Raw genomic sequence first — 13,472 nt, forward strand, 5'->3', positions numbered from 1 at the left:
AATTTGGTAGAATAAAATGGCAAGTTAGTTTAAAGGCATTAAACATGATACTTAAGAATTCAGTAAGTTTCAGAAGTATTAACTCATCAAGCTCATTTTCAAAGCAAATATTGACTATTAATTCTCATCGCTTGGCTAAACCTGGCTACAAACAGAAAAGGATCTCTCTGGAAAAAAAAAAAAAAGTTAAAGAACAAAGTAAATTAAGAAGGAGAAGAAAATCAGAAATACTGAAGGGATGACAGAATGTAATTTTGTAGAAAAAAAAAGGTTTTTATTTAGGTAAATCAGGTGATGTTATCTAGGTCCCGCTCTGCCCTGTTCTCTTCAGCATTTTTTTTAATGATTCAGACTTGCCCCGTCTTTCTCAGCCACTGGAACTGAAAGTCCATTTTCAGTGATCTCTTCTGCAATCCTGAGATTCCTTTTCTCCCTCTCATTTTAAAACCCACCCTGCTTACTTTCTTCTATCTGGGCAGGCTGTAGACATTTTAATTTAGAATAGTTGTGTCTTTTTGCCAACTTTGCTGTATTATTGAACGCAAGGATCTGCCCTGAAGTTTTGCTTCCTGGGAAAAACCCTCCAGTGCACAACCCTCTGTTAACAGACATCAGTCCACTCTAGTGCAAACCGGTTTCTTCTAGTCTCTTGGGCTCTCTGCCCTTGTGCTCTGCTATGTACTTTACACCTGCATCCCTCACCATTCTGCTATAGCACCTAATTGCCTGTCTCAGCCAGTTCGGACTAAGACTCAGGGTCTCTTCATCAGCTTTCTCTTTCTGTATTGCATTTCAGCCTACGCAACTTTACCTACATGGTTGTTGCTTATTTCACTGCAACTTGAAGTCAAATTCATAGATTAATATGTGATACTTTTTGCTGCCTTGTTCTTAAAGCTGTGGATTTTACTTTTTTTTTTTTTTTTTTACTAGACAAAACGACCGTGTATCTGCAAAGAATATAATTCATAGTCCTCCAAGAACAAAGTGCATTCATTAAGTGCCTTGAAAAATTTATTCTGCTTTCTTTTATTAAAACTAAAGTCTTTTATTGCTACCAGGAATACATGTGGAAGTACGAGGGTTACCAAAATGCAGTGAATGTCTCTTTTTTCTCTGTGTTTAAATGATCTTGGGAAAGAATAAGAAGAGGCAAGCCCCAAATGAGTCTTGTAGTACAGAGTGCTCATTCTAAGTCTGAGGACTGTGCCAAGCAGGGAAAGAAGGGAGTACCTGATGTATTTGCCCACACTGCAGCTTTGTGTTATACAAGGAAATATTTTTGCTGTTTTTATAGTAAGGGTTGAACAATTTGCCTACAAATTCATGCAAAGTCCATAGCAGAAGAGTGAAGCACGATGTGTATGTAAGTATTATCAAAGGGATTTTGTAAAGCAGAGTAATTTTTTCATCTCACTAACAAAATTTTTAACCAAATCAAAGTCTTCCGAGGCTTCAGTCTGGGCCCATGCCCTTCTTTGGAGGAATGTGCAGTTCATAGCGATGTAACAAGCTGACCTAGCAGGTCCTACTAATAATTTCACAGAAACATAGACTCATTATGGTTGGAAAAGACCTTCAAGATCGTAAGTACAACCCTAAACCTATTACCACTATGCCTGCTAACCATGTCCCTAAGTGCCTTATCTATGTATTTCTTGAATGTCAGGGACATGCCAGGGACAGTGACACCCTAGGCAGCCTGTTCTAATGCTCCACTTTCCTTGTAGAAATTTTTCCTAGTAGCTAACCTGAACCTCCCCTGGCACAACTTGAAGCCATTTCTTTTTGTACTATTTTTCAGTAGATATTTTGGAGAAAAGCTCAGCCCCTCACAGAATCACACAATATTTAAGGTTGGAAGGGACCTCTAGAGATCATCTAGTCCAACCTTCCAAGCAGGCACACCTAGAGCATGTGGCACAGGGTGGCATCCAGGCGGGTTTTGAAGACCTCCAGACAAGGAGACTCCACAACCTCCCTGGGCAGCCTGTTCCACTGCTCTGTCACCCTAACAGTAAAGAAGTTCCTCCTCACCTGGAGATGGAACTTCTTGTGCTCCAGCTTGTGGCCATTACCCCTCGTCCTGTCACTGGCCACCACTGAGAAAAGCTTGTCCCCTTCCTCCCTGCATTCTCCCTTCATGCACTTATACATTTAATCATATCCCCTATGAGCCTTCTCTTCTCCAAAGAAAACAGGCCCAGCTCACTCAGCCTCTCCTCGTACGAGAGATGTTCCATTCCCTTAATCATCTTAGTTGCCCTTCTCTGGACCCTCTCGAGAAGCTCCACGTCCCTCTTATACTGGGGAGCCCAGAACTGCACACAGTACTCCAGGTGAGGCCTCACCAGAGCTGTGTAGAGGGGCAGAATCACCTCCCTTGACCTGTTGGCAACACTCCTCCTGATGCAGGCCAGGATCCCATTGGCCTTCTTGGCCACGAGGGCACACTGCTGACTCATGGTTAACTTGGTGTCAACCAAGACTCCCAGGTCCCTCTCCGTGGAGCTGCTTTCTAGCAGGTCCACCCCTAATCTGTACTGGTGCCGCAGATTACTCCTCCCCAGGTGCAGGACCCTACACTTGTCCTTATTGAACCTCATGAGGTTCCTCTCTGCCCCACTCACCAGCCTGTCCAGGTCCCTCTGGATGGCAGCACAGCCTTCCGGAGTGTCGGCCACTCCACCCAGCTTGGTGTCATCTGCAAACTTGCTCAGGGTGCACTCCGTGCCCTCGTCCAGGTCATTGATGAACAAATTGAACAGCACTGGGCCCAGCACTGACCCCTGGGGGACACCACTGGCCACAGGCCTCCAATTGGACTCGGCCCCATTTATCACCACCCTCTGAGCTCTGCCATCCAGCCAGCCCTCAATCCACCTCACTGTGCGCTCATCCAGTCCACTCTCCTGGAGCTTCCATATGAGGATATTATGGGAGACAGTGTCAAAAGCCTTGCTGAAGTCAAGGTAGACAACATCCACGGCTCTCCCCTTGTCCAGCCAGCCTGTCATCTCATCATAGAAGGCTATGAGGTTCTTCAGACATGACTTCCCCTTGGTAAATCCATGCTGACTGCTCCTCAGCAGCTTCTTCTCCTCCATATGCCTGGAGATTCTCTCTAGGATGAACCGCTCCATCACCTTTCCAGGGACGGAGGTGAGGCTGACCGGCCTGTAATTGCCCAGCTCCTCCCTCTTGCCCTTTTTGAAGACTGGAGTGACACTGGCTCTCTTCCAGTCCTCGAGCACCTCCCCTGCTGTCCAGGACCTCTCAAAGATGATGGAGAGAGGGTGAGCAATAACCTCGGCCAGTTCCCTCAGCACTCTTGGGTGCATCCCATCTGGGCCCATAGATTTTTGAGTGGCCAGTTTGCCTAAGTGATCCCTAACCCAATCCTTCTCAACCTGCGGAAGGTCTTTCTCTAGCCCATTTACATCTCTTCCATTTGAGCCCTGCAGTTCCGGGGGGGGTCGCCTTAGCAGTAAAGACAGAGGCAAAGAAGGCATTTAGTAACTCTGCCTTCTCGGCATCCTCCGTCACCAAGGCCCCTTTCCCATTCCCTGCCTCACTACAACCCCCTTTCAGGTATTTGTAGAGAGCAGTAAGGTCGCCCCTATGCTTCCTCTTCTCCAGACTCTTTGCAGAAGAGCTTGTTCCACTCTGAAGAAGAATTTGTTCCACTCTTTGTAGATTCAAGTTCTAACTATGTGTCAGGATAAAAGACAAATTTATCTAAGGCCTAATATTACTTTCAGTAACAGAAACTTTGTTTCCTTTTTTATTTTATTTGAAGTCTTAATGAAGTTATAAGAATATAAATTTAACATAAACACATAAACTTTACAGTATTTTTAAGTTTCTATTTATTAACCACACAGGCAATGAAGGTAATTGCAAACAATTTCTTCTCCCTTTTTTTCTTTTCTTTTTTTTTCTCTTTTTTTTTTTAAGAAAAAGAACATTTGAATGTTTGCTCAGTGGTGACATATGTGAAGAAGATGGTCTGTGTACCTAAGGTCTAATGAAGACTTTTATCTATATGGTTGACTTTCACTCCCAGCAGTAACCTTAGCTTCTACTACACTATGTTCTCCATTTCATCTGTAATGGGGATAGGATGACGTGCAGTTGTCCGGAGCTATGAATCTTATTCGTATCATAATTGAAAATATTATTTTATCTTTATGAAAACATAGATTGATGACTAAGAAGACAGTGCCAGTCTCCACTTGAAAAGAAAAAAAAAAGAAAAAAAAATCTAAGGAAAATAAATGAGAAAATTATTTTACAGGAGCTGGTACCTAACACTATTCTATAAACAAATTTTAGTCTATGGTTTATTTCTGCAAAATATCATCCAGGAAGATTTGTTATGTTCAACAACATTTGATATGAGACACATCTTGTGATTCTTTCAAAATCACTCAAGCACTTAAAAAGTTATAATAGATAGAAGTTCCAGCCTCTAAAATGTTACTCATTATTTCACAGCTACTTGAAATAAAAATCATCAGTTAATGGGTGATACTTTCTTCTGCCTTATTCAGTTTCTCAAATCAAAACAAAAGTGATGCTCATTAACGCAAAATTACTGGGCTCATTTTGCAAGAAGCATGTTTACAACATGTATTTTAATCTTTCAAAATGCCATATTTCCATTTCTTTTCCTTTTGGCCTCTGCCAAATCTTCTCCACACAATATTCTGAGCAACACCTCATCCTACACAAGGTAAAGCTAGAGTCATGCCCTTTTAATTGCTTTATCCCTATAAGAAGCTCAGTTTCTGAAATATTCTTGCTCATGTGCAGCTCATTAATATTCTTGCCAATCTTTATTGTCATCTTAAAAGTAAGAATTAAAAAAAAAAAGGTTTCCCTGTCTTTAATCACAAGTGCCATAAGGTATTGTTATGTAAATCCAGACTTCAGCACTTGAGTGTTTGGGCCTGTGCCCTTAGAGCTGTGGTGTGATTTACTAGGGTGAGCAAGTGCTTCACCTTGGAAGAAAAGGTGGAAGAAAAACAATTAGGTTTAAAAAAAAAAAAAAAAAGAAAGAATCACCATCATCACCATGCACAAGAGATTGAATTGAAATTATGTGGAAACTTCAAATGAGGCCCTTTAGGCACTGGATTTGTCATCCAAATAGTTTTGTTTGGAATTTGTTTGTTGTTTGGTCTTATGTGTATTTTTTTAAACAAAATGGAAAGTATTTTATCACTGCTGTATAGAGCTTTCTGAAATATTGAAGTTCTATTTTCTAAAAATTTTCCCATTTTGTTACTAGCATTTCTCCTTCATGAGAAGTAAATCAAAACCTCCAAAAAGCCCTTTTCAACATCTCTCATCTGTGCTCTAACTGGAGGTCCGGGAGGCACTGCAATAGAGTACCACAGTCACTGGCTCCTTTGGCCATATAACATCTCCTTCTCCAGGAGACATGGAAGGTAATGTGGGGATCCTGGCATACATAGGAATCCCTTGCAAGCATATTTTGGGAACAACTCTGGGATTTTTCTTATAGATATGGTTGTTTGCTTGCTAGGTCTAGGCAGAATCTTGATAGAATACTTTTGTTGGCTGAACCCAGCTATCCTCAGGCAGGCGGGCTCAGGTTTCTTTCAGCCCTAACTCTCAGAAGCTTGCATCTTTTTCATTCTAGATGTGAATCTAAAGAACAGACTTGATCAAGGCCACATGTTAAGTTTAATGATAAAGTTAGGAGTAGACTAATGTGCTCTTCGCTCAAGTGCTCTATGGCAGCATAATGTTCTTTGTTTCTTTCTTCTGCTCTCAGTGGCTGAAGAACCAGAATACAAAGTAATAGCAGATCTTGGGTATGATCTGTGCATATTGCAAGGCAGAAAGGAAAGTTTAGTTTGCAAGGAAAATGAAATTGATCTTTACTCCAGAAGTTTTCATTTTCTTAAGATGGAAAGTTCCCAAATACTAAATGAAACTTTAGCTTTATAATAATCACTTTTGGTTGAATATTTGCAAAAGTATCTGAAGTAATAACAACACAAAAAAAGAATAACACCTAATTATATTTGTCTCATTTAACAGTTCTGTTAGCAATATATTTCAGTAAGTAAAGCAATAAAAATGAAATAATAACAGTAGCAAGGACTTTTGTTTTGTGCTTGTGCATGTGTGTATGGCAAACTGTGTTAAAAATCACCTACCTGAGAACTGAGTTCAGTGCTTTCTAACCTTAGCATTGCAGAACTACTAGACCTTGACTGCTACCACAAATCTGAAATTACCACCTTCCAGGTATGCACATTTAGTTAATACTTTAAATTAAGTGCATCAAATAGGGGTTTAATTTAGTTTTAGGAAGAGCCTTATTGTATGCTAATTAAACAGCAAATCATTCCTAAAAAGGTATTTACTGAGGTTTAACAACTATGTAATAGAGATAGAACAGTTATGTAGTTACTCACCTTATATAAACAGGCTTTTAATAATCAGTGTAAATTCAATTAACATAAAACCTATCCCATGGAAGCTTTGTAATTATATATATAAATCAGTATTCAGAACCCTCCATTTAAAGTGCTACTAATGGTTTAGTATTTTATTATATTATTATATATTATACAATAATACCATTTTCTCTCTTTATTTCTTTCCGACTTACATAATTTCTCATTCCCTCATTTTGCATAGTTTTCATTTTTCCTATAATACTTTAGCAAATTGGTGAACAATATTCCTCTGAAATTACTATTTCTTTTTGGATGACTTTGTTACTGTTCCATTTATACATATTTAAATGACTATTTAACATTAATTAACAATTTTTTATTCTGTTTACAAAGCAGGTTAGATAATGCTTGTGATATTATGAATAGCTCCAAGGGGCAAATTCTAATTCCATGCATCCCTGAGCATCTCAAAAAAATGTAAAATAGTGCTGCAATTAGCACATTTATTTAGCACTATGTCTCATTTTAGCATTCAGAATACATCAGTACATTGCAAATCAAGGTACTAGAAATCTAAACTGTAGTCCAAGTGCTATGCCAAGATGAAATAAATGTATGTAATTAAAGACTGAGTCTAAATCTATATTTCCATTTTTTAAAAAATAGAATGCGATAAATTTATAATGGGGACTATATTTCAAGGTTTGGTGAAAGTCTGGAGTAGAAGACTTTAATTTGTATGTTAGAAATGCTTATGAAAAGTGGCTGACCATTTTGGATGGAGCTTAACAGAACTGAAGGTAGTATTTAGGGAAATTAAAAGAAAAGAAATGAAATAAAATAAATAAGCATCCCCATACTTTCAAGGGTTTAATTTACTTGATTGCTTAATAAACTGGAGGATCGTATTGATTCACTGAGCTGGGTTCAAAAATGGAGTTTTTTTTCCATCAGGGATTTCTGAAATCTGGAATTATGTTTTCATTCTGAATTTAATTAAACTTCTGCAATTCTCTTCCAAAGGAGCTAGTGCCCCTGACTAGGGCTCAGTGCAAGGAGTGTGTTTTGAGTCACACTCTCGAGTGCCAAATACCTGCCTCTGGCATAGAGTGAAGGGTGTGTGTCCCCAGTTAATGCTTGCAGATGGCAGTGATCTTCTCCATTTAGATATTAATCATCAGAAAGCAGAAAAAAAATCTTAACAAAGTTGCTAATATTCAATATTTTTGCAAAAGAAGTTGTGGGAGATACTGACTGAGAATTCATTTTTCTCACAGAAGACTTGAGCTCCTATAAGTACAGTCTTAGTCTTCTTTCTCACTACAAGCCATAACAGAGAGAGGATACCTGTCCCTCCCAGTTTTCTTGTTTTCATTAGGCCTTTTTTGGTGATTTTTTACCTTGCATAGGGAACAGCTTTCATTGTTGTAAAAGACTAGAGGAATATACACCTATACATTTGGCTTTTAAGTGATTTGCAATGCTTTAATGAAAAATAATTGTTAAAATGCAAATGCTTGAAAAGAGAGTCGGAAGACTAAATTGTTGCTGGCAAGCAGAATATTATATTGCATGATAAATGGAAGTCTGTGTGGAATAAACGAGCAGCTTAACTGAAATGCAAGATCTTTAAAACTTTTCATTGAGTTCAATAACAGAATCCTTAAAATGGCAGACCATTTTCATGAAGTTCCTAATCTACATTATAATACCTAATGATTTCTCAATGACATTCCTTTTTACTAACAAATTAAAAAAAAAAAAAAAAAGAAAATTTGCAAGCCCAGTATTACGGAAACAGATGAAAATAAAAAAGGAAAAATAACAAAAACATGGTTTAAATTGGAATATAAAGAACAGAAACAAACATTCTTCTTTGACAAAGTAGCAGCTACTTTGATGTACATTAAGATTTAATTAAGCATTTCTTTGCAAAAATGAAGTAACACAATCTCCAGAGCAGTTTCACACAGACACACACACACATACAGACAAACAAACAAGCAATACACAACAAACAGGTGGTAGGTAATTTAGCTCAACAAAATAAGGAAATGAGACAGGGCCTAATGGTATGCAACTGCCAGTCCTTCAATTTAGAAGAATTCAGTCAGAGACTATGCTCTAAATCTGCCCCGATAGGTGGATCAGCCCTAAAATGCTCAATTCAGCTTCTTTCAGAACTTTAATGTAGAGAATAGGGAAACAACTGTCTCTGTGTTGGTGTTGTGGCCAGAAAAGAAAAGGAAAGAAGAGTGAAAAAAATCAGTTTAGAAAACACAGTGCCCTTCTATCTGGTGACTGGTCGTTGATTTCTAGACCTGTATCTGTGTTGTATGTTTTTTGAGATTCTAAAAACATTTTCTTCACTTCTGGCTTGAGTCTGGAGATGGAATTCGAAGAGTAAAATGTAACAAAAAAGCCTGTATTTGAAGCACTTCCAAACCTACCTGGAAAAAAGATGTATATATATATATAAAATTTCAGAAAGTTCAGGACAGGTTTTCATAAACATCAAAACATTTTTGTTCTGCTTACTGACAATTAACTGCAAGTGACTTGAGGTTCAGCCTTTAACAGAAGTACCTTTGGGAAATGCCAAAATCAGAACAACAGTATCGTAGCCATAGTGCTTGATTAAACAAAATGCCTACAAAGATACAATTCCTTCTCAAGTAATCTGTGACTTCGGTCTATGGTCCTTTAAAATAAATATGCATGTGTTGAATTCATTGTATTTAAGATTTAGCTTATATAAGTACTTCTGCTTTATATTAAATTATTTTGGTAATAAGTGTAGTCACTGTCTAATATCAAATGCTAAAAATAAATAATCTCAAAGCTAGGCATAGAATATACATCTAGACTTAGAAAAAACACCCATTCAGTGACTCACCACAGTTTTGCAGATGGAAGGGGCATAACATTTTTTTTTCTTTTGTTCATGAAAGTTGACTACTTCTACATTTTCAAAGCATGTTTACATTAGCCCTACATCTCATCAGTTCCTAAAACAAAACTGTTCTGGCATTAATCTGTACAAAAATATTTTTGTCAAATCAAGTCCTTTAAAACCTTTATGTAAAGTTATAGCAGGAAAAGCTCACTTTTCCTGCTACTATTCTATTACACCTCTTTCTTCTGAATACAATATAAATCTAAAGCTTTGCTGTTCTCCTTGCTGCTAATTTTGTGTTTCTCTGTAGCATGTCTGATTCATGTATCTTACATGAATCTTGTCTTCATACTTGATTAAAGTGAAGGGACACCTGTCTACCATGCGACTTAAGGAGATGCTGGCCCATGAACTGCCCTTGAAACAAAGGTTCAATTTTATTAGTTTTTTTCAGTTTCATTCAGAAAAGTTCTTTATAGTCTATAGGGTTATGTAATCTCTTTCGTCTTTTTCTTTTATTGAGTCATTGAATTTAACTGTCAACAAATCTAGATTCTGTCCTAGATCTGCCCTTATTCATACAGATGTATGTATGTGTATAAACATATTAAGGAAACAATTCAGATGAAAATGGCTGATGGAAATTGCTGGAACTCCATTTCAGTACAAACACATCCTAGCAATATAGATTCACATCAACCAAATATCTTTTTCTATGGCTGTAGCACAAAGTACTATCTGAAGTAACAAAAAAAAACCTCATAAAAGTGAGAAAGTGTTATTGAAAAGAGCCTTTGCTTCATTGAAGTCAAAAAAACATTTTTCATTAACAAGCCTAGGCATAAAGTTTTCAAACTTTTAAATGAAGAAAAAAATGTGGAATGTGCCAAATGTGGAGGAGGCAAAGTTTCATATTACAGTGGTCTGATATTAGGCATATATAGAGCACACAGAAGACAGGATATTTTTGTGCAGTCCTCTTTAATATATTGGATTAGATTTTTTAATCCATATAATACAAGTGTATTATATACAAATGTGTTATAATCAGATCTTCAGTTTCATTCATGAAATCATTTCCTGAATAGCACTTATTCTCACTGAAGGCTTTTTGAACATTTTTACAGATCCAGGTATTTGGCTAATGAGTGGAGGCATTTCTGTCTCTTTAGTTGTTTTCTCTCAACAAATTTGCAACCCAGGTCAGTAAAATCAAGGTAAAGAATGTACATTTATGGGCTGAGAATCAACTTCTTGACCTTATTATAAGCCACATTGACTCCTTGGAATCCTTATTTAAGCACCTAAATTATTTATCTTTCAAATGGAATAGGAACATATGCCCTTGATACCTCAACATTTGCCTTGTGCCAAGTCCTCTCTTTGATTTTCCCACTGATAGAAGAAATCTCACTACTGTGTCTGTCCTTACCACAAGTGTGTGATAACTAGAAAAGGATCTTAAATAATATTTTTGCCACACCTTGAACAGTATCATGTCCCGAAACAGTTAAATTAAATAATAATGACCATGACTTTCAGGCTTCAGTCTTATAAATTCATATTGTACATAACTTTGTAAAAATGACCCGCCAGAAATGTTTAACTTATTTTAAAACTAATGGGAGCTACAATTCTACATAGATTTTTAAATCAAGCCAACATTACTTAGATGGCTAAATATGAATTTAGAACTCTACTTTTAGGCATCTAAACACATCTGCTAACATCAGAAGGAGTAATTCATGTTTTAATATAGTTTAATAAATTAAAACTTAATAATTTAAATTTCATAAACATAATATAAATCTCAGCTTTGAGTTTCCCCTTTTCCACTCCATCTCCCACAGCTGCATTTATATTTCAATCCACATACCTCAGCACATTTCTAAATAGTTCATGAATTAACAAATAGGTAAATTGGTGCTAACATTCACTGCCAACTAAATTCAGATTCTGAAATATTTGCTATAGAAATTAAAGAAGATATTTCCTCTGTCCTTTAAAATGGGAATTGAGAGATAGGTGATAATAATAACCAAAAAAGATGAAAGCTATTTCTTTTTAGGAGATGTCTGGAAAGAGGTTTTCACTTCACCTTTATTCATCTTTCTTGTAGTTAAAACATTCTCTTGGTAGGTGAGATGATCAGGTTCAATTCTGTTTCATGTCTTGAAATGATTTAAATGATTATTTCCTAGCTTGTAGGCAGCAGCCTGGGGAAACAAACACATAAACAAAGAAAACAGCATGTGGGATGGTTTGTATATAGAAGCTGCAGTCTACATCCAATCTATGTAAGGCTTTCCACTGTGCAGAAAGAAATATATTTTTCTTTTAATTTTTTTTTCTGAGATTGGACCTAAGACAAAAATAATAAATCCAGCAGCATTATACTCTGCAGATTAGTATTTAAAACATTCATTGTAAAATAGGAGACTTCATTTCCTGTCATTTCTCCTACTACATTTTCTATAATTTATTCAAACTCTTTTCAGTATAAAATGTGCCAGAGCACACTAAGGTCACAGAGTCATGGAATCAGAGAATCGTTAAGGTTGGAAGGGACCTCTAGCAATCATCTAGTCCAATCCCCCTGCTCCAGCAGGGACACCTAAAGCACATTGCACAGGATAAGATCCAGGTAGGTTTTGAAGATGTCCAGAAAAGGAGACTCTCCAGCCTCTCTGGGCAGCCTGTTGCAGGGCTCTGGCATCCTCACCGTAAAGAACCTGCATGCACAGAGTCCTCACATGGAGATGGAACATCCTGTGTTTCAACTTGTACACATTACCCCTTGTCCTGTCACTCACCACCAAGAAGAAGAGTTCGGCCCCTTCATCTTTACATTCTTCCCTCAGGTACTTACACATATTGATCAGATCTCCTCTCAGTCTTCTCCACTCTACACAGGCCCAGCTTGCTTAGTCTCTCCTTGTATGATAGATGGTCCAGTCCCTTAATCATCTTTGTTGCTCTATGTTGGACCCTCTCTAGAAGCTCCATGTACCTCTTGTACTGAGGAGCCCAGAACTGCCCCCAATACTCCACATACAGCCTCACTAGAGCTGAGTAGAGCGGCAGGATCCCCTCCCTCAACCTGCTGGCAACATCCTCCTGATGCAGGCTGGGATCCGATTGGCCTTCTTGGCCACGAGGGCACACTGCTGGTTCATGGCTAACTTGTTGTCCAACAGGACATCCGAATCCCTCCCCACAGAGCTGCTTTCCAGCAGGTCAATCCCTAATCTGTACTGGTATCTGGGATTTTTCCTCCCTATGTGCAGGATGCTGCACTCGTCCGTGTAAGTGCATGTTAAAGAGAAGTGGAAGTGCATGTTAAAAAGAAAAATAAAAAAGAAGTCTGCCCCTCAGCTGAGAGAAAATATGCTTGGATTTCACTCACAAATGAGGTGAGGCATCTTCCAAGTAAAATGAGGTATTATCATTAAAATCTTTTTATTGCTACTAAGAGATATTACTTCAAAATTTTAATTAATAAAACTCACTTTAAGAGTCTTGAGTTGCAAAATTTCCTTGTAATCCTTGCAAAATTTCCTTGTAAAAAACAAGGAAAAAACAATTTCCTCTAAAAAAATCCTCTTTTCCTTTGCAAATCCTGAGGTTGTCCATCCAAGTGATAACACTTCAAGATAGTCCAGAGTATATCTGTACTGAAAAGTCATTTTTTAAAGTAGTATAGGAAAAACTATCTTTGATAGCCTGCATCCAGAATATATATGCCTTCCACATGTTTTACAATCATTCACATTTTTTCAGCGCTCTCCCATTCCTTAGAAATTCCTCAGAGTTATTTCATCATATCCTAGGATCAACAATAAAATAGGTATCTGACAGCTAATTTTGGTGATAAAGTTATTATATCTTTAATTAGTATGACATGTTCAAACAAGATGTCATTATAATGAACATCTAAATACATTCTTTTGCATGAGGACTGCCAAATAAAATGGTGTTGAATTGCCTGGTTTCAGTCTTGGCAAAATTATACAAATGTAATTCAATGTATAGCTTTTTATATCATGTGCTAATTTTATTTTAAAACAACAGTTAAATAATTAAATTGGAATGCTAACAGTAGAGGTTCTTTCTTCTCAGAAAATTATACTGTTATTAAT

Source organism: Nothoprocta perdicaria, unplaced genomic scaffold, assembly GCF_003342845.1.
Source record: "Nothoprocta perdicaria isolate Ctin4 unplaced genomic scaffold, notPer1 scaffold_339, whole genome shotgun sequence".
Taxonomy (NCBI): Eukaryota; Metazoa; Chordata; class Aves; order Tinamiformes; family Tinamidae; genus Nothoprocta; species Nothoprocta perdicaria.